Source organism: Marmota monax, unplaced genomic scaffold (assembly GCF_021218885.2).
Source record: "Marmota monax isolate L192 unplaced genomic scaffold, Marmota_monax_Labrador192_F-V1.1 WCK01_AAM20220418_F8-fsc00005, whole genome shotgun sequence".
In the NCBI taxonomy this organism is placed as follows: domain Eukaryota; kingdom Metazoa; phylum Chordata; class Mammalia; order Rodentia; family Sciuridae; genus Marmota; species Marmota monax.
In genome coordinates, this window is record NW_026692254.1 from 4792708 (window position 1) to 4811455 (window position 18748).

The window sequence follows — 18748 nt, forward strand, 5'->3', positions numbered from 1 at the left end:
CCATGGCTCAAGGGTATTTATCTCATTTCCAAGCTCAGCTCTGCCCATCCAGCCTCTACGTATGGGTTCCTAACTCCATATTTTCTTTTTTTTTATTTAATTGATTTTATTTTTTAAAATACACGACAGCAGAATGCATTATAATTCTTATTACACATATAGAGCACAATTTTTCATATCTTTGTATATAAAGTATGTTCATGCCAATTCATGTCTTTATACATGTACTTTGTTTTTGTGTATTACAATTCTTATTACACATATATACCACAATTTTTCATATCTTTGTTTGTATATAAAGTATGTTGACCCCCAATTCGTGTCTTCATACAGTGGATTTTCTAGAAACCACCAGCGCTGTGACCCCCAGCACAGAAATCAGAGCCTCTGTGTTCGAGTAGGACTCTGGACTCCGAATCCTAACTCTATCTTAAGGGAAATTGTTTAGTGATTTTTCTATCATGGGCATCTTTCCTTGTAGCTAAGAGATAGGACTACTTATTTCAGCAGAAAAAAAAAAAACAGGCCAAGTAAAGAGAAGGGAAAGGCAAGGATCTGGTGTCTTTCAGGCATATGGACCAATGGCTTGAAATGGCTAGAATTGAGTGATCTGTGTAAAACACAGAGTTTTCTCATGTACCAAGAAGATTAGTTTTGTGTCCTATGTAAAGGACTGTACAACTGCAAACTGGCTCTTTCACCAACCTCTATGACATTGCTATCTATTCTGAATTTTTATAATACTCATAGTAGTTTTCTATGCCTATTCAACAGCTGTCCCTTGATTTCAGAATAGGATACCTCCTATTTAAAAAAAGCCAGACACTTACTTTTTCAGACACCTGTTCAGCTGAGACTTGGTCATGCAACTGATCTTGATGCATGGAATCAGAGAAGACATCTAAGAGCTTATGGAAAGGATTTTCTTCTGAATTAAAAGAGCAACACCCATGCCTGTGTTTGGACAGTATATGTGAGGATACAATGTCAGCAACCTAATAATGACCAAGGAGGCAAAGCAGAGTGAATCACAGAGAATCCACACCAGAGGCTTGACATAGAGTCGTGGTCTCTACAACAATGTTTTGGTCAAGGATGGACTGTATATACAATGGTGATTCCATGAGATCATATCGGAACTGAAAAGTTCCTGACACCTAATGATGTGACAGCCATCATAATGTCATAGCACAGGGCTTTGCTCATGTGTTTATAGTGATGCTGGTGTGAATGAGTCTGTGCTGCAAGTCCTACAAAAGGCTGATACTTTCAATTCCGTACATTACATATGCTTGGAATAAACAACAATTTTACTGCTCTATGTATTTACTGTGCTGTACTTTTAGTGTTATTTTGGAGTGCATCTTATTCATTAAAAATTTACTATAAAATAACATGCCATATTGCTCTGGCAACAGCCTCAACCATCTCATGTTTCCTGTGTCTCTTGATCGCCTCAAGTGGCCACATCATTCAGGTTTGTATGAGTATACTCTATGATGTTCACAAAATGACAAAAAAATCACCTCATAAAACTTTCTCAGAATATATCTGCATCATTAAGGGAAGCATGCCTGTAGTTTAGTTGGTCAATTAACCAGCCCTGGAGGCTGACTGCCTCTGGACTTCCTATTATTAGAAATAATCAATTCCCTTTGTTGCAGGCACTTTTATTTGATTGCTGTGGACACTTATTTACTGTGAAAAAAAACAAAACTCCTTCATATTCTGCACTAAAAGACAACAATTCTGTTCTTTTTGGAAATGATCCTCTGTCCTTGGGGGAGGAAGATAAGTCTCTATGCTAAGCGGGGATAGGGGAATATAAATAGTTCTGGGCAATAGTATATAAAGGAAAGCCTTCTGGAGGGCTCTGAGAGGTATTTTCCTCCCCTAATGTGAGGACTATGTGAACACAGATATTTTACCCCTCTCTTCTGCTTTGAAAAGAGCTTCAGGCAGACATGTTGCTGAGGATGCAGCTGCCCTATTAGGATCATATGAAAATACAAGAGAATTGTCAAGGAGGCATCATGGAGTTGCTAAGCTGACCCCTGACACCTGCATTTAGGGTTTTCAATAAAAATCATTTAGTATTATTGGATTTATAGTCACAGGTTGGGCATTTCCATCCCCAAGGAATTTTTGAAGTGCTCAAGCTTAGTCCAGGGCCCTTGGGGTGGGGCAGATAGAGTTTTAGGAGTGATGCAGGTTAGTTCTCCAGTCTAAACAAAGAGGATGCCTATCATCTTTTTAGAGAGATGGAAAATTGCCTTGAATTGAAATACTCAAGTCAAGAAACAGAACCATCTCTTCATCAAGAACTTTGTAAGACCTAAAGCCAGTGCTTTAGGTTTGTTACTGTTACAAAGTTCTTGATGAACTTACTCTTATGAAGTTCTTGATGAACATCAACTTAGCACTGAGTAGGAGAGATGTCACAAATGACCACTAGAGTGAGCAAGCATGGGAGGGCAGTGGCTTTAGCAGAGCCAGGCATGGGCCCTGTATACTTTGTCATGTGGGGGCTGCATCATGAATGTGGGGAGAGGGGAAACAGCTATTGTCCCCAAAAGGACAGACAGAGCCATTTTTGGAGAGTCAAAAGGAGGAAAGTAGAGACTGATTTCAGGGATTTGATGGCGATGAAAGTCAGTGACTCTGTTTTACGGGGTAGGTCCACAGCCCTGAGTAGTACCATCAGATTGGAGTGGTTTGGGAATGGTGAATGTTCATGTATTTGCCCTCATCTCCTGGCCAGTTTGTATGTAGTACCTGGAAGGAAGGGCTGTCTTTTACATTTCTCTGATTTCTGTTTTGGGGGCCTGAACTCTTGGAATGATGCCAGACATTGGGGAGACAGCAATGAACCTTTGTTGAAAGGAGGCTTGTGTGAGTCAACGCAAGGTACCTAATAATTTTTAGGGGGTTAAAGAGGTTATACCTAGAGGGGCCTCTGTGCTGATCTGCATCAACCACTAGAGGGCAGAAGAGGAGACCCTTTTGCAAAAGCATCTTCCATTCCCTGGAGTGTTAGAGTAAGCTCTAAAGATCTGGGACCTAAAAGGGAGGCAGGGACGGGAATAGTACTCCTTGTGATTATTTCTGAGTAGTGTGCCTGGGGTTGATTTTGTTTTTGCTTTTTCCTTCCCAAGGCATTCCACAAATTGGAAAATCACTCAGTCATGCTAATTGTGACAGCATGAGACCTCTGTCAAATTACTGCAGTGCCTGTGCTCTGGGGAATGTCGCCTTTTAAGCTGTAAAATGTCTTTTTTTTTTTTTTTTTTTTTTACAATAATGAACAACTTTCAGCAGTCTAAAAATGTACAAGTGGGTTCCCAGGAAAAAAATGGAAAGGGCTGTTTCTCATAGGTAGTTCTTTCTCCCCAAACTCAGTTTGGTTCAGGATAATGACAAAATGACTAGATTATTTTTCTGGAGATAGTGGGGGAAATCTACTCAATATATGAGCTAGAACTTCAGATGGTGTCAATTTCTTACAGCTTGGACAATTGTTGTTCAATAGCTAATTAAATGGCTCTAGGTCTTGAGAAATAGTCATGCAAGTTTACCTTGTTCCTAATTTTCTCATCCTTTTATATTTATTAACCTCTAAGCATAGTTGCTCCATGATGAATGGAAAATCTTGAGTCTTTGTTATCTTTCTTGTGTGGCTCGAAATGATTCCATCTATAGTGTAGTGAGCCCAAGTTTGCTACCAGGAACTAACAGGTAGAGATTTCTGGAACACCTGCATAATATAGAAACCTAGCAGGGAGACAGGAGGGAGCAGAGCTCTGAGGCTTGTGAGTGAGAGCTCTAAAAGAGTCAGAGAAGTTAAAAATCCTCTGGACTTCTTTAAGTGAAGACTTGCAATAATGCACTGTTTAAACTTCCCCCGGAATTATTCAAGTTATAACTTGCTACATTATTTTGGAATTACATCCAAAAGTATTTTAGAAAAATGCCCAATTGATACACAAAACTGAATTTGTGTAGGGCACAGGGCAATGAGAATAGTTGAGTTAAACCTTGTTTGTTTCTGCAGTCAGGAATGTGATTTTTAGTTGGAAATCATTTCTATTTTAGAGGAAGTGAGAGACATGTGGAAAGCATAGACAGCAAACTTTACTATGATCACTAAGGAATTTATCTTGCAAAGTCTTTTCAAGTAGAAAATGGTGTTATATGATCAGATTGGGACAAGAAAAGTGAAATATACTGTTGGCTAAGATAAAAATCAACCTAGAGCAATACAAAGAAGAGTCACATTTTAGGGGTCTTATCAGATTGTAATCCATGGGATACCAAATGGAAGCAGTCTTGAAAACATGCTACAGGTTTTATGAGACAGTAGTGGTTTTCATACCATAAACTGCAAGGGGGAGGGTCACTAATTGCACTCTTGTTTGTCAAGATTTGTGACTGGTGCAATAAGATCAAACTGTCTTATAAGAAAGGGATTGGACACAGTCTCAGGAGGCAAAGGGGTGGTTTCACACACATTATAAAGGCTAGTGAATTTCATTCCAGAAAAGTCCCAGTTCAGCCCAGTGCACAAGGTCTGCAGGCATCCAAATGGGTGAATGCAGACAACTGAGTTTAAAAGTGGATATGCCTGCGACCTCTTTCAGAAAGACCTCTCAACTCCTCTGATTTAAGTGTCCCAAACCAAAGCTACTCCACTTTAATTTTCTTCCTTGATAATACCAGGGTTCTGGAGAGAACAGAACAGGAAAGAAGCAGGTCATGAGTCTTTGATGTTAAAGAACATGCTGTAAATGTCCTGTTGTAATCACTTTGTCCTCTCTTGTATTTGCCCAGCTCAGAAGCACTTCAGACAGGTCTGAGCCAGATCTGGCAACAGATCCACCTCCAACAGTTTGAGTGGCACCTGCCCTGAGCTGGCCCTTTCCTGTCAGCTGTTGATAATGCTGCCTCTTTGAGCAGTGCTCATATTTATGCGGTCTGAGAACTGGGATGGTGGCACTAACTGCTCAATCACAATGACTAGCATGATCAGGAGTGCAGAGGGTACCTCCTGCTCTGCCTTGCTTTGCCTTTCTGGCTAGGCCACTTTCTCCATGCTCCTTCCTATGAGACCAAAGGGAGGACTGGTTGACTGTCAGCAGTGTCAGCCTTCTCAGGTTGGAAGCAGGCATATTTAACATGCCCTGGCACCACTGTACATGGGGAGCTGCTTATCTGGCATATAAAGTCCAGGTGCGGAAGGGACACCAGAAATGTCAACTATGTTCTTGGTCCAGGTATTTTTTTCTTTGCAATGTCTGGAGGGCTTTTTTTTCTTTCTATGGAGATATAACATACATAAAATGCCTAAAATATGCTTAAGAGTATTCAGTTCAATAAAACTTTATGTGCACAGGCACCTGGGTAACCAGTTACCTAGATCAAAATTTAGAACCCCATGAGCATCCCAGAAACTTCCCCTCCCCATCCATTACCCTAACAGGCAACCGCTACTTTGACCTCTGTCTTCATCAATTGGTTTTCCCTGTTTTGGATGTCATACAAATAAAATCCCACCAAATGTACATACACCTTTGGGTTTGTACACCTTTGGGTTTGACTTTTGTACTGCTATGAAAACTTTTGTAAACTTCTTTTGCTGAATATTGACTCTGTCTCTTGGGTACAGAATGTAAAGAATGGAATCATGGGGTCATGAGCTTGAAGAATTCATTTTAATTCAGTTAATGTAGATGTGTGTGAGTTGTGGCTAAAAAAACACCATTCCACTATGAATAAAACAGGAGTGTCTCAGATGTGAATCAACAGCAGGTCCAAATGCAAGCTCTTTCATGTCAAAGACAGGTGATCACAGGTGATCAGAATGGCTTTGAATCTTTGCTCTGACACTTCCCACCTCTGTCACTTATGTAAGGCAATGTAAGTTCAGTAGGCTTAGTTAACGCATCTGTAAAATGTTGGTAATTATGATAGTATCTATTTCCTCTAGGCAGGTGTACCTGTTTGATACCCAGGGATTATTTTAACATACCATCTCTGACAAAATAATTCAATATTAACCATGCAGTAATAAAAAGTAATCATACATTCATCATTTAATTTGTTCTTTAATTTAAAGCAATTAACAACTTAAAAAGAATGAAAATAGTTTCAAAATATTTGAATTTGATGAAATACTTCACATACGAACTTAAAATTTCACTTTTCAAACAAAGTGAGTATACTTTGCACCTCATACTAGGTTTTACTGTTCAATGCTTTGCATCCAAAATTTCCAAATAGTCACAGACAGTTGAAGTGACTCAACAATTGCATCTTGGTCCTTATAATCTCTGTACAGCCCTTGTTTGTTTTGAATTTTCCAGCTATATATAGGCACTGGAGATGCAAACTAAGCCCCAAGGCCAAGCATGAAAAAAGATCCAAATGATCATGAGCTTACTCTGGGAATGAACACATATCATTGAGTGAGTGTGACAGAGGCCAATTCTATTACTGAGAATTCTCCAAATTAACTTCCTTATAAAATATCATATTTAGGAAGGGAAAATCATGAAAATGTGCCAATCCAAAGCTTACTTGTATATCACTAAACTGCAATAATAACTACAGCAATTACTTTGAACATAGTTCCATGTTTGGAAAGGAAAATTTTATCACCGATGTTGTTTAGACTTCCTGGCTCATGGTAATAATGATGATGATGCTGGTGGTGATGATGATGATGAAATTCCAGTTGATGTTATCATTGTATTAAGATCCTTTCCTGACTGTGCATCTGTGTATTTTATGCACCCAAGAAAGAGTGCTCCCATTCCCCCACTCCTGATTCTTCACTGCTTCCTAGGCCATCTTTACAGAGCACAGCCAAGTGTGGGCACCATTCCCAACAATGAGACCAGAGAAGTGAACTCAGCAGAATCCTTGACCTTATGTTCCAGGGAGGGAGGCAGAAGATAATCATAAAAAATAAACAATTCTATCATATGTCATGGAGTTACAGATGCTAAGAGCGTAAACAAATAGGTTCAAAGAGGATATCGAGGTGGGCTACAATGTTGTACGGATGGTCAGGCAAGACATCTCTGAAGAAGTGATGTATGTGCAGAGATTACAGGGGTAAGCGTTGTGATGTCCCTGTCAATAGAGGCCTCCAGCTGGGCAGAGAAAAGTTCCATGGCCCTGAGTGGGGTCTGTGTGGAGCTGGACCAGGGTGAGAGGGGAGAGAAGTAGGGGGATGAAGTCATGGGAGCAGAACAGGGCAGAGAGGAATCATTGGCTGCTTCTGAGAAAGATGGGAACTCACTGGGGGCTCTGATTTGAGCAGAGGGAAGGACCAGGTCTGTAATGTTTTACTGGGGTCACTGTGGCTGCTGTGTTGAAGATAGATTTATACAAGGACAGAGAGTGGAGGAAAAGGGCAGAAACAAGATAGCTCTCTGGGCAACAGTCCAGGAACCCAAGTGAGATGTAACGGTGCTAATAATGGAGGTGGGATAAGTGATAAAATTAAGGTAGGGCTGGCTGGATTTGCTGCTGGAATGAGTGTGTGCTCAGAGGAAGAATGAATGGTCAGAGATGACCACCTGTAAGAGCTTTGCCTGACAGCTGGGGTTGCCCTGGGTTGGAGGTAAGAATCCAGCAGTTGTCAGTCTGTATGCTGTATATAAAGTGTTTGAGGTGTTGAGAAAGAAGAACCTGGGGCTGATTGGGAGTGTGATGCACTGTATGTTTGTGCTATATCAAAATTCATATGTTGAAATCCTAACCCCCAGTGGTATCAGGAAGTAGGGCCTTTGGGAGTCGATTAGGTCACAAGAGTGAAGCACTTGTCAATGGGGTTAGTGTTCTTGTAAAAGAGACCAAGCTGGCTCTCTTGTTCTCTTTCTGCCATGGAAGGATACAACTGAGTTAGAAGTCTGAACCCCAAGAGAGGGTCCTCACCAGAACCCCACCATGCCGGTACACTGATCTTGGATTTCCAGCCTCTAGAACTATAAACAAATAAATGTCTACACTATAAAATTTTAAGTATAAATAAGTCTATGGTGCTTTGTTATAGCAGCCCCAAAAGGACTAAGATGAAGAGACTCCCTGATGCTCAGAGAATTAGGAAGGGAAGAGAAAGAAATAAAGACAACTTACAAGAAACGATCAAGAGAGTGCTGTTCCCAAAGCTGGAGGAAGAAAGTGCTACCTGAAGAAGGAAGGGATGCTGATTTGCATCACGTGTGCTGGGGGTGGTGAAGGGTGGAGGTGGGGAGTTCCCCACAGGACTCCTGAGGATTAAACAAATTGATGGGCTTAGAGCAGGGGCTGGCCCCTGCAAGCACTCAAAATTAATAAAATGCACATTCACCAATATTAATACAGTTTATTGTTCTGAGAATTAATGTTTCAATAACTATTAATATGAAAACATTAACCTTAATATCTATAAGGCTCAGGTAGAATGCTGTCTCTCAGGCAATCAATAAAAATATGTCCACATTTTTGAGCAGGAGAGAATTTTGATTCCTTCTTTATCATAATCATTTCTAGTGTCATGTTGCATAGTTTCTCCACTTCAAGTGCAGCCGCCGGTCGTGAAAGTTTTCTGAGTTCCTGTGATGGTGTTATTTAAATCTTCCATGTCCCCTCATGTAAGTGCATAGTAAGAGCACCTTCCCACACTCCCATGGCTTTTTAATGAAAGGAGCGACGATGTATTTACCTTGACAAACCATGAAGTCTGTCTCTTTCCCCTTTGGCCACTTCTCAGCCCCAATTTTCCCTGCTAGATGAAAAAGTTTATTCATCTCAAATGAATGAGACATATGTAGTCCTGGCAAAAAGCACCCAGGTGTCCCTGACACATATCACACATCTCTCTGAGAGCCTAGGTCCCTTGTTTAAGCTGGTGAGAAGTTGCTCTTGATGCCTCACATCCTTCAGGTACAGAGAAGGTGATCTCCAGGTGGGATGTGAGGTATTTTGCTGTACCTTCGTATGCTTCTCTTCATTCATCTGGGAAGTGGGAATAATAATAGGAATCTCTTTACTGAAGGTGTTGATGTGAAGGTCACTTGTGTTAGCATAGGTAAACACTTTCAACAGCCCAGAGTGTGTAGAAAGAGCTGCAGAAGCTTTTTTCCCCCATTGTTAAATGCTCTCACTAAAAGGCTGTCCCTTCTAGAACCCCCAGGGGGGGCCGTGCTCGGTAATTGTGTAACAGGCTGTGTTCAGGCACCTCGGTTCCCCTCCCCACATCCTATATTTTCACTGCTTGTTTGTAAACTTCTTGCCCTCTGGGATCATAAATGCCCTGAAATGGGGAATTTATTAAACTTTATATTCCCTTTGATACATTGCACCTGGCAGATACTAAATAAAACACATTTAATTAACTTTAAAATAAATTGAAAAATCTAATAAATTCTGCTGTTATAGCAAAATAAACTTAAAAACAAAACTTATTGCTTCTCCTAGGTGCCCTGATTAAATTTTCTTTTTAAATCACAGCATTCCTTAAACTCCAGCGAAAAGGTCTTGTGCTATCCATAAAGCCAATTCTTAGGGAACAGCATCCTCGGCTTCCTTCTCAAGGGCAGGACTGAGCAAGAAGGCCTTTGTCCAAGGTCCCTAGTAGGGCAGTGGTGAAGACAGGTGCACTGGGCCCAGCTCACCCACTGGAACCTCTCACTGCTTTCCCCCAAAGGCTGATCTTCAGTGTGGACAGGAAGAGTACTTTCTATTGCCTACTTCCTGCCACCTGGGGGTAGATGACCACTGCATGTGCACAGCTCCTGGGCACTCAATAAATGTCCCAGTGAATGAAATTTATCAGAAAGCTCATCTGTACCCCAGGCTGCTCAGTTACACTCACCCCAGTTTCTTGGTAGGTATGCAGGAAACTGAAGCCAAATTTTTATATTGTTCATAGTCTTAGGTTATAATCAAGGTTACTTTCAAAATAATACTGAGGGACAATCACAGGCTGCATTCTAGAGCCAGAAGAAACAGGAGCCATTTCTTTGCTTGTGGAGCTTGACCCTAGTTAATATTTTTTAAAAATCCAAAACAACAAACAAACAAACAACATTTGGGAGGTGCCGATGAAGCACAGGGTCAGCCCCAAATTCGAGTTCTGCCACTTGTGGTGTTTTTATCTGGACACTCTATTTCCTGGTTCAATCTAAATGTTGTCCTCTAGCCCAGGGAGAAACCAGTGGTTTTCAACCTTTCTCTCTTCCTGGAGCAAGGTTAGGATTCACATATAAATGACCCCTAGTGTTTTTCAAGCTAATCAGCATTAACCAGTTGCTTTGCTGATTTAGGAGCCCTCTGGAGAAGGCTTCCTGTTTAATCTGCAAATAAAGCATTCCATGTCTGGTCTGATCCTGGGGTTGCTCATCACTTCATAATGGTGTTGGAGCATGTGTCTTGCCAGGCGTGTGACTCACAGGCTGAGTTTGCCTGCTGCCAATGTCACAAATAATCCTTCCATTCAAAAGAGGAAGGATGCTACAGCAGGGCTCACAAGTGTTTTATTTATTTTTTTTACTTATTTATGTGTCCTCCAGAATATTCCAAGCCCCTCCAGGAGGAGAGACAATGGTCTCTGTTTAGCTGGTGAGGAGAAGAAACAAAAACCACATTATGTGTAATACCTCCAAAGCCAAATTACAATATTTACCTCTGCATGTTAACTTGACTTACATAATTATCTGTACTTAGAACAGAAAATGGAAGCAAAGGTTCAATGAACAGCCACCTGCATGTTGTGAATAATGTTGTTCCAACAGAAATAAAAGTTGTGGGGGAGGATTTAGGGAGGCAGGGAGGAAGCATAGGACATGGACATCCTTAGGAGAGGAAGGAGCGAGAAGGAGTTGTTGGGGATGTGTGCAAGACTTCACAGATGTGAGCTGAAGCAGAAGGGTCTTGTCTGTCCCATCAGCAGAGATGGAACATTCTACAGCCATCCCATTATTTTCCCCTGTGAACCACTGTTGGTGTCCTGAGTCCTCCCTTATGGATGATCAGGACAATGCAGCACCCGCACAGCAAGGCAAGATGAGGGAGCATCCAGAATCCTAGGGCACAGAATTAAAACTCATTCTGAGAAAGGCTCCCTTGTGGTTTCATGACTAGTGCAAGTTCATGTGGGCTGGGCAGGGCCCATTGCAGTATAGAATGTAACCTATGTAGCCACACTCCTTCCGTCCAGGTAAGCTTTCACTCTGAGCAGCCTGCACCATGGCTTTTCTCATGGTAGACTGTCTCCAGACTGGCAAGAGCACCAGGAGACCCACAAGTTCCTAGGGATTTATCTCATCCAAGGGCTGTGTCGACCAATGACTCATGGGTTGATTCGCTACTTCTCTTGCCTTGCTACCCCCAAGGCCCCAATTCATAGCTAAGATGCTTCTTCTGATTTTCCATATGGGGCTGAGCTGGTCTCCCTGTGCCACCAGCTGGATACTGCACACTGGCTTCCTGGCTCCTCCTTTCCATTCCCCATTACGTTTTCCAGAAATACTTCCTAATAAATCACTTTCATATGAACTCTTGGTTTATCAATGATAGGATCAAAACATTCCCATGTGCAGGGAAAGAAAGATTCTATGCTCTGGACACAACTGATTGGACCATGGATGAGACTTTAGTCCAAAGAAAACAACTGATAGAATGATTGACTGAAGAGGTCTGGTTAACAGTCCTGGTCCTATATGTCAACTGGTTATGCCAATCATATCCCCTTTTGTTCAATTCAAATTAAGACACACAAAAAGTTGTTAACCCCAGGAAAAGCAGAAGCATCAATTGAGAGAAGTCATCACGTCAAAATGATGAAGCATTCAATTAGTTATTCATTGGTCAAAGGAGTAAAGGACAAATTCTATACTGTTTGAATTTGTATTAACCCAAATCATCTTGTTCTGTGTCCTTCCAGTCTGCTGAGACCTGGCTGCAGGGAGGCTGAAAGCACTTCCTGTCCTCTTTTCTTTTTATGTATTTGCAATAAGCCTCTCCTTTCCCACCCCACTGACCAACATGATCATATCAGTCAGCTTTCCATTACTACAACAAAATATCAGAGGCAATTATTTTATAAAGAGAAAGGGTTACATAGAAAAATGGTTCTGGGAGTTCTAGTCCACTATTGGATAGCCTCATTGCTTTGGGTCTCTGATGAAGAATAAAGATAGCAATAGTGGGGAGCATGTGTCAGAGCAAACCACTCACTTCTGGAAGGAGGGGGGAGAGGGAGATAATGGGCTGGGGTCTCACAGTCTCTTTTGAGGGCATACTGCCAATTACCTAAGACCTCCTGCTGGGCTCCTTCCTAAAAGTCCACAGCATCTCCCAATAGTGCCATTCAGGGGGTCAAGCTTTTAACACATGTGTCCTTGTGGGACACTATCCATATGCAAACCATAGCAATAATTAATTCCTTGCAACCTGAAGAAGCTTAGCAAGTACGAAGAAAATAATGGAAACAAAAACCCCCACATAATTCCAGGACCCAGAAATAGTACTGTAACTTTTACTTCTATTAACATTGTTGAAACATACATACCAAGGTATATATATTTACACAATTGGAGTTATACATTACATATCATGAGCATTTTTCCATACCCCAAAATATTCTTCAAGCATTTGACATACAATATCATATTTCATTACAGGATGAACCATAATTTATGAACCCAATCCCCTATTGGACAATTATGTTGCTTTCAATTTTTAACTATTATAAATATTGTTGTGATGACCATCTCTACATATAAATCTTAATGTTCACCTCTGAATGGCAGAATTATTGGCTCAGGGGGGATGGATTTCTTCCAAACCGCCATATGACTGAGTCCAAGTTCCCCCATTTGGCTGCACACTGGGGTCTTCTGGGGGGCTTTGGAGAGTACTGATGCTGGGCTCCACTCCCAGAGATTGTGATTTGAGTGGTAGTGGGTGGCCGGGGCTTAGAATTTTAATATTTTAAGGAAAGATTCATGGAATAATATTAAAACTGGAACTCACCATGCTCGATTTTTGTGAAGGCTGCTTCTCATTTTGGTTGAGGAGGGACTTTAGCCATAGTGGAATCCCATCACCACCTTATCAATCCATTATGTCCCATAATTCCATATATAGGATGCACAGAAAAACCTATAAAATTTAAAATTTAAATTTTAAACCTATAAATTTAAAGCCTATAAAATTGTTGAGTTTAAGTTTTATGGGTGTCCATTCCACCAATTGGACATAATGGCCATTAATGTCATGTACCTGACGACCCTTATCCAGATGTGTAGTCAAAAAGTTGTTCAGGAGAAAATGGCTTTGGTATGAGTTTCTAGGGGCATATTTTACTACCCCCTACCCTTCTCCCACCATTGATTTCTTGAATCTTAAGAGGCCCCTGGGAAGTCACTGTTTTGAGTCCATAATAGAAGGCTGAAGAAACTGGATTGTGATGCCCATAGGCAACAGCAGTAGCAAAGGATGCTCAGAAGAATTGAGCTTGTGTGCACTAGGGGCTTCCTCCTTATTCTGCTTTTGTTCCATCCAGGCCCCCAACCTGCTAGATGGTGCTACCCATATTCAGGGTGGGAATCCCCACACCTCTTCAGTTTGCTGTCCCACATGCCATTCATCTCTGGAAACACCCTCACACCCAGGAGTAGGTTGTACTAATTTCCAGGCATCTCTTGATCCAGTCAAGTTGTCAATCAAGATTAATGAAATTGACCCAATCATGTTGTGTACATATATGAACATTGCAACAAATACTATTAATATGTATCATTATAATTCATCAATTAAAAATTTAGAAGGCCAGATTAACCATTATATATTACTCAGGAGTGGTAAGTTGACTGTTAAACACTACCATTACTATAAATTAAATTATGTTAAATTATAATTAAATACATTATATTAAAACCAAGGAAAGCATTATCCCTTATCACTTCCTTATTATTTTTACTCTACTTTTCTGTGATCTATGACCTTGAGGTTAATGTCGCATGTGCATGTCTACATTGGAAATACTATATTATGGTGTGCTGTGACATGTCTCTTCCTGTGACATCATTTTTGTAGCTAGAAATTGGCCATAGTGGGAATATTTATACCACAGAAATAGGAAATGCTATAAATCAAGAATTTTTCTCCCCCAGGGAGCCAGATGTTAAACATTCACCTGTACACCACTGATTTTGCCCTCAGTAGAAAATTAGAAATGTCTGGGGACATTGTTGGTTGCCACACTTGAGGGGGGTGCTGCTGCCATTGCATGGGCAGAGATCAGGCGTGCCGCTGATACACATCCTACACTGCACATGATTGATCCCACAATGAGGAATTATCTGGGTCCACATATAATTCCCACTTTTAAGAAAACCTGAGCTCAGCAGACCAGACAACACAAGGTTGGACTACCTGCTCTCAGCCCATGAGCAGGAAAGGGAGATCCAGAGACAAGCATGAAGAAAAGCAGGTTGAGGAAGAAGTATAATTTCTGAATTATCCCACTGCACAGAGCAGAGAACTATATATTCTTCATTCAGGAATTACATTCAAGAGCATGATTGTTACTCGTGGCTCAATCACCTCTCTCCACTGTATTCTTTCCTCTTTTCCCTTAAGGAAAGGCAATTCAACATTTAGTGTGTGTCCAGTCCCTTGGACAGAACCAAAACAAGACCTGGATATATGGCAAACTTCTCTGAGTAAAAATTCCATTGAGTGTGGTGCTTCCTGTTGGAGGGATCGCGGTTGACCTTGAGTAGGGGGCTGGTCAGGACAACCTCACTGAACAACTCCATGGAGGTATAATTCATGTCATACTCTGAGAACAAAGGAACCAGGAGCTGTCACTTGCTTTTTAAAGAGCTCAAACTTCAAGTGATCATCAACAGACTTGGTCCCTGAACCTGATCCTTGGAGATTTTGGCATGCAGATTTAATTCAGATTCTAATCATGGATTCAGACTTTTTAAAATCACAGTGTCAGACACATAGCAAATGTGACCCATAACAGAGGCTCAAGAAATACTTGAATGAATACATGAATTACTGAGTGAGTGAATGAAGTTGAGAGATACAAAGTGACTTTCCCAGGATTATAGAGTGAAATGACAAAGTGTTTTCCCCCTGCCCTCCAAGTTTCCTGGGAGTATTTAATTTGAAGTATTCTTGTGGTGCTGACCCCTCTCTTCCCAGCAGTGCCTGTGCAGGTGCTTTGACTTTCCTGTTAGATCACACTCTCCTTGAGAGTAGGTGTGTGCTATGACACCACATAGGTGCTTGGCCAAGGGCCTCACACCCTGTTGGAACTCAACAAAATGAGTCAACAGTGTGTGTTCCCTCTAGCACCGTATGTGCTTTGATTTGAAGTAGACAGCTTTTTGTGACTTTCCAAACTGTGTGGCTCTAGGTTGCCTTTTCAACTTTTGCTCTTTTACTTTATGTCTTCAAAATTTCCAGAGGCAAGAAATCAAGAACTCAAAACTGAAAGTGAGTATGTATACACGCACACGCACACATACAACACCCATGCGGAACTCATTCTCTTTATTTGAGACACTTTATGTTCTATAAAGTCACTGAAAACACTGAATTACTCAATACTACAGCAGGCACATGGAGGAAATACAAAGGTTAGGTTTCTATGAGACTGATCACAACACAGAGCAATCCAGACCCCAGGGCAGGGTTGGGGGAACCGAAGTCTGAGTCTTTATAGTGTGGTCTGACCCTGATCTAACCTTAGACATTTTAAATTTGTGAGCCAGCAAATCAAGCCAGTTTGAGTCACCTTTTCTGCCACTTTCATGTGAATGGATCCTGCTGAAAATTTATCTATTTAGTAAAAAAAAGTCTTTTACTGTATTGTAGAAATAAAACAACTGATATTATTCCCAATAACGTCAAGTTCTCTATCTAACGAGTCATTTTACATAGGAGAGCTTTTAGGAAAACAGCCTCCCTGACACCCAGGCACATGAAACCTTTGTTGAGTACCAACTGTATCCCGGGCACTGGATCAGGCTTTGGAGATTATAAAACAAATACATTCGAAACCTTAAAAGGCTTCATGGTTTAAACTCCTTTCAAGTTTTAATAAATTATTCGTTGCGACAAGAAAAACTAATTTTCTTCTTAGTGTTTGTTTCACTTAGCTATTGTTAGAATAAGGCTGCATAAAAAGCAATCAAGCAGAAAGTCTGATGCCACACAGAGCTGGGGTGGCTCTGAGGGTCTCAATTGGGCTCCCTCTTGTGTCTGGGGCTGGCTTGGGTTTGGCTGAGGTAAAGGGGACTTGGTTTGATGACTGGGCTTCCTGCTTCACATCTGCAGCTGGGCTGAGATGGTTCAGTGTCAGGCTGCAGCTGCTGGAGAGCCTGTGCCCCACAATCTCTCTTATTCCTTAGACTGGTGGGGTGGCCAGGCAAGTTGTTCTCATATGACAGCAAAGCTGCAGCATGACAGGGGAAATATGTGAGACCTCCTGAAGAAAAACCTCATTTCAACCTCATTCTATTGGCCAAAGCAAGTAGCAAGAACAAGCCCAAGCTCCAGGAATCAGGGGAATGATAGCCTCTTTAGTAGAAGAGATTACAAAGTCATACAGCAAAGGACATAAATATAGAGAGGGGTGGAGAATTGGAGCCAATAATGCAATCTATTACATCATTCATTGTTCTTAGGTCTACTTTTAAAAATCTGCCCTAGCTGAACATTAGCAAGAATCACTTACTTAAGAAAGGCTTCTACTTATTTTGGGGTTTGCTTAGCTGAACTTGGCGATCTTTCCATGACTTTCTACACTTTGGCCCTTGTTTTTTTCTCAAATGGGGTGGATGGCAAGAGCTATCTGTGGCAGGGCCCAGAAAGTTAGAATTGGCACCTTTATAATGTGCTCTTATCGTGAGCTCTCTGGAGGCAAGGTTCTGCATCATTCCAAATTGCACTCTGCAAATTGCTAAGTTCCAGAAAAGTGAATATTAATGGAAATGCATTAGGTTGGAGGTTATCTTAAATTTGTGTACTTGTTCTCAAAACCACCCAGAGAAACTGTTTGCATCAAGCTAATTTTGCTCGTTCTTTTCGTAGGAGTGTGTTCTGGTAATAGGATTGGACAGACTGCATTATTTCCTTTAGTGCCTTGCTAGAGAAAGATTGATTTTTCTTGATGTAAAGCATGATGCATCCTTTCCATTAAACAAATTAAACTGCTTAGGTCAGGAAAGTTACAAGAAGGAGTAGTGGTGTGCTGATAAATGTTTCACAATCCTCTCTCCGGAAGGAAAAGTCCTGATTTGTAGTATTTGCCAATTTCCATGGTATAAACTCTCCCAGCATGGCTGATTCAAGGCTGCCCACCTGATGATGTCTCTGAATGGAGATTTGGGAAGAGATTTGACTGTATGAGCCTGTTCCACCACACCACTGCCTTGACCGCTGTGCTATTGAGATGGGGAAAATGGGTTTATTTGCTGGGGGTTCCGAGGAGAAAGCCTGCGTGTCCTATATAAACTCTCAGAAGATAAAGTCAACCCAGGATGAGTCAGGATGAATCTAGAATGCAAACAAAAATATACACAACAGTGGGATTTGTTGTGACATTTATACACACAGATTAAAAAAATACTTTGTTCTGTTTCATTTCCCCTTTTCCTCCCATATCCCCCCCCCCATCTCCTTCTTTTACTCTATTGGTCTCCTTTCTATTTATTTTAGTTAGTGCATCATAACTATATACAAACATGAGATTCATTTTAATATATATTCACATATGCACCTAGCATAGTTGGCCATGACTATTTGAAAGTAATAATAACACTATCTACTCCCCCTGCCCCTAGTAATTACTATATACTTGCTACTTGGCTCAGTTCTTCACACTATTAACACACTTATTCCTTTTGCAACCCTATGAAGAAGGTTCTAAGGGAAAATCTGAGACACAAAGAGCTAAATAGCATCACACTAGCTAAGGAGTGAGACTGAAATTTTTTTAAAAAATTTTAAATTGTCAATGGACCTTTATCTTACTTATTTATATGAGGTGCTGAGACTCGAGCCCGGTGCCTCACACATGCTAAGCAAGCGCTCTACCACTGAGCTACAACCGCAGTCCTCAAGACTGAAATTTAAACCCAGATATTTCAGTCCAGTGTTCTTGCTTGAAGTCACAGAGATATCCTGACATTCCCTTAGTACCTGGGGGGTTTAAAGTCGGGACTGATTCTTCCTGTTCATTCTCATATGAACCCTCATTACCCTATCAGGTGGCCCTTATATTTGTTCTCCATTTGGCAATGAATACTTCTGCAAGGACAAGCATCACCTTCCCCAAGGCTGAGTGTGTATCTGATTACCTGTGCTGTCACTCTCACCTGAGGCCCCAGTCAGAGGCTCCATCCAGTGATAGGACAGCCTGGCTTGTATCTGCTCACAAAAGCTGGTTGGCAAACCTTCAGGAATTTTAAAGCCATTATTAAAAACTCAGTTATTTAAACTTACAACACAATCATTAAAAATAAAGGGAATAAATACTCATTATTCATACTTTCCTAAGCATTTTAATGTAATCTGTGCTCCTGGGGTTATTTATGTCCATGGCATCAATATAGTAGAAAGATGTATGGGACAGTGGCCACCAAGTAACTCTTTTCAACTCTGCGTTGAGTGACATCACAGTGGTAGCTTGGTAGGAATATTTGCACCTTGGAAATTAGCAAATGCTACAAAACAAAGC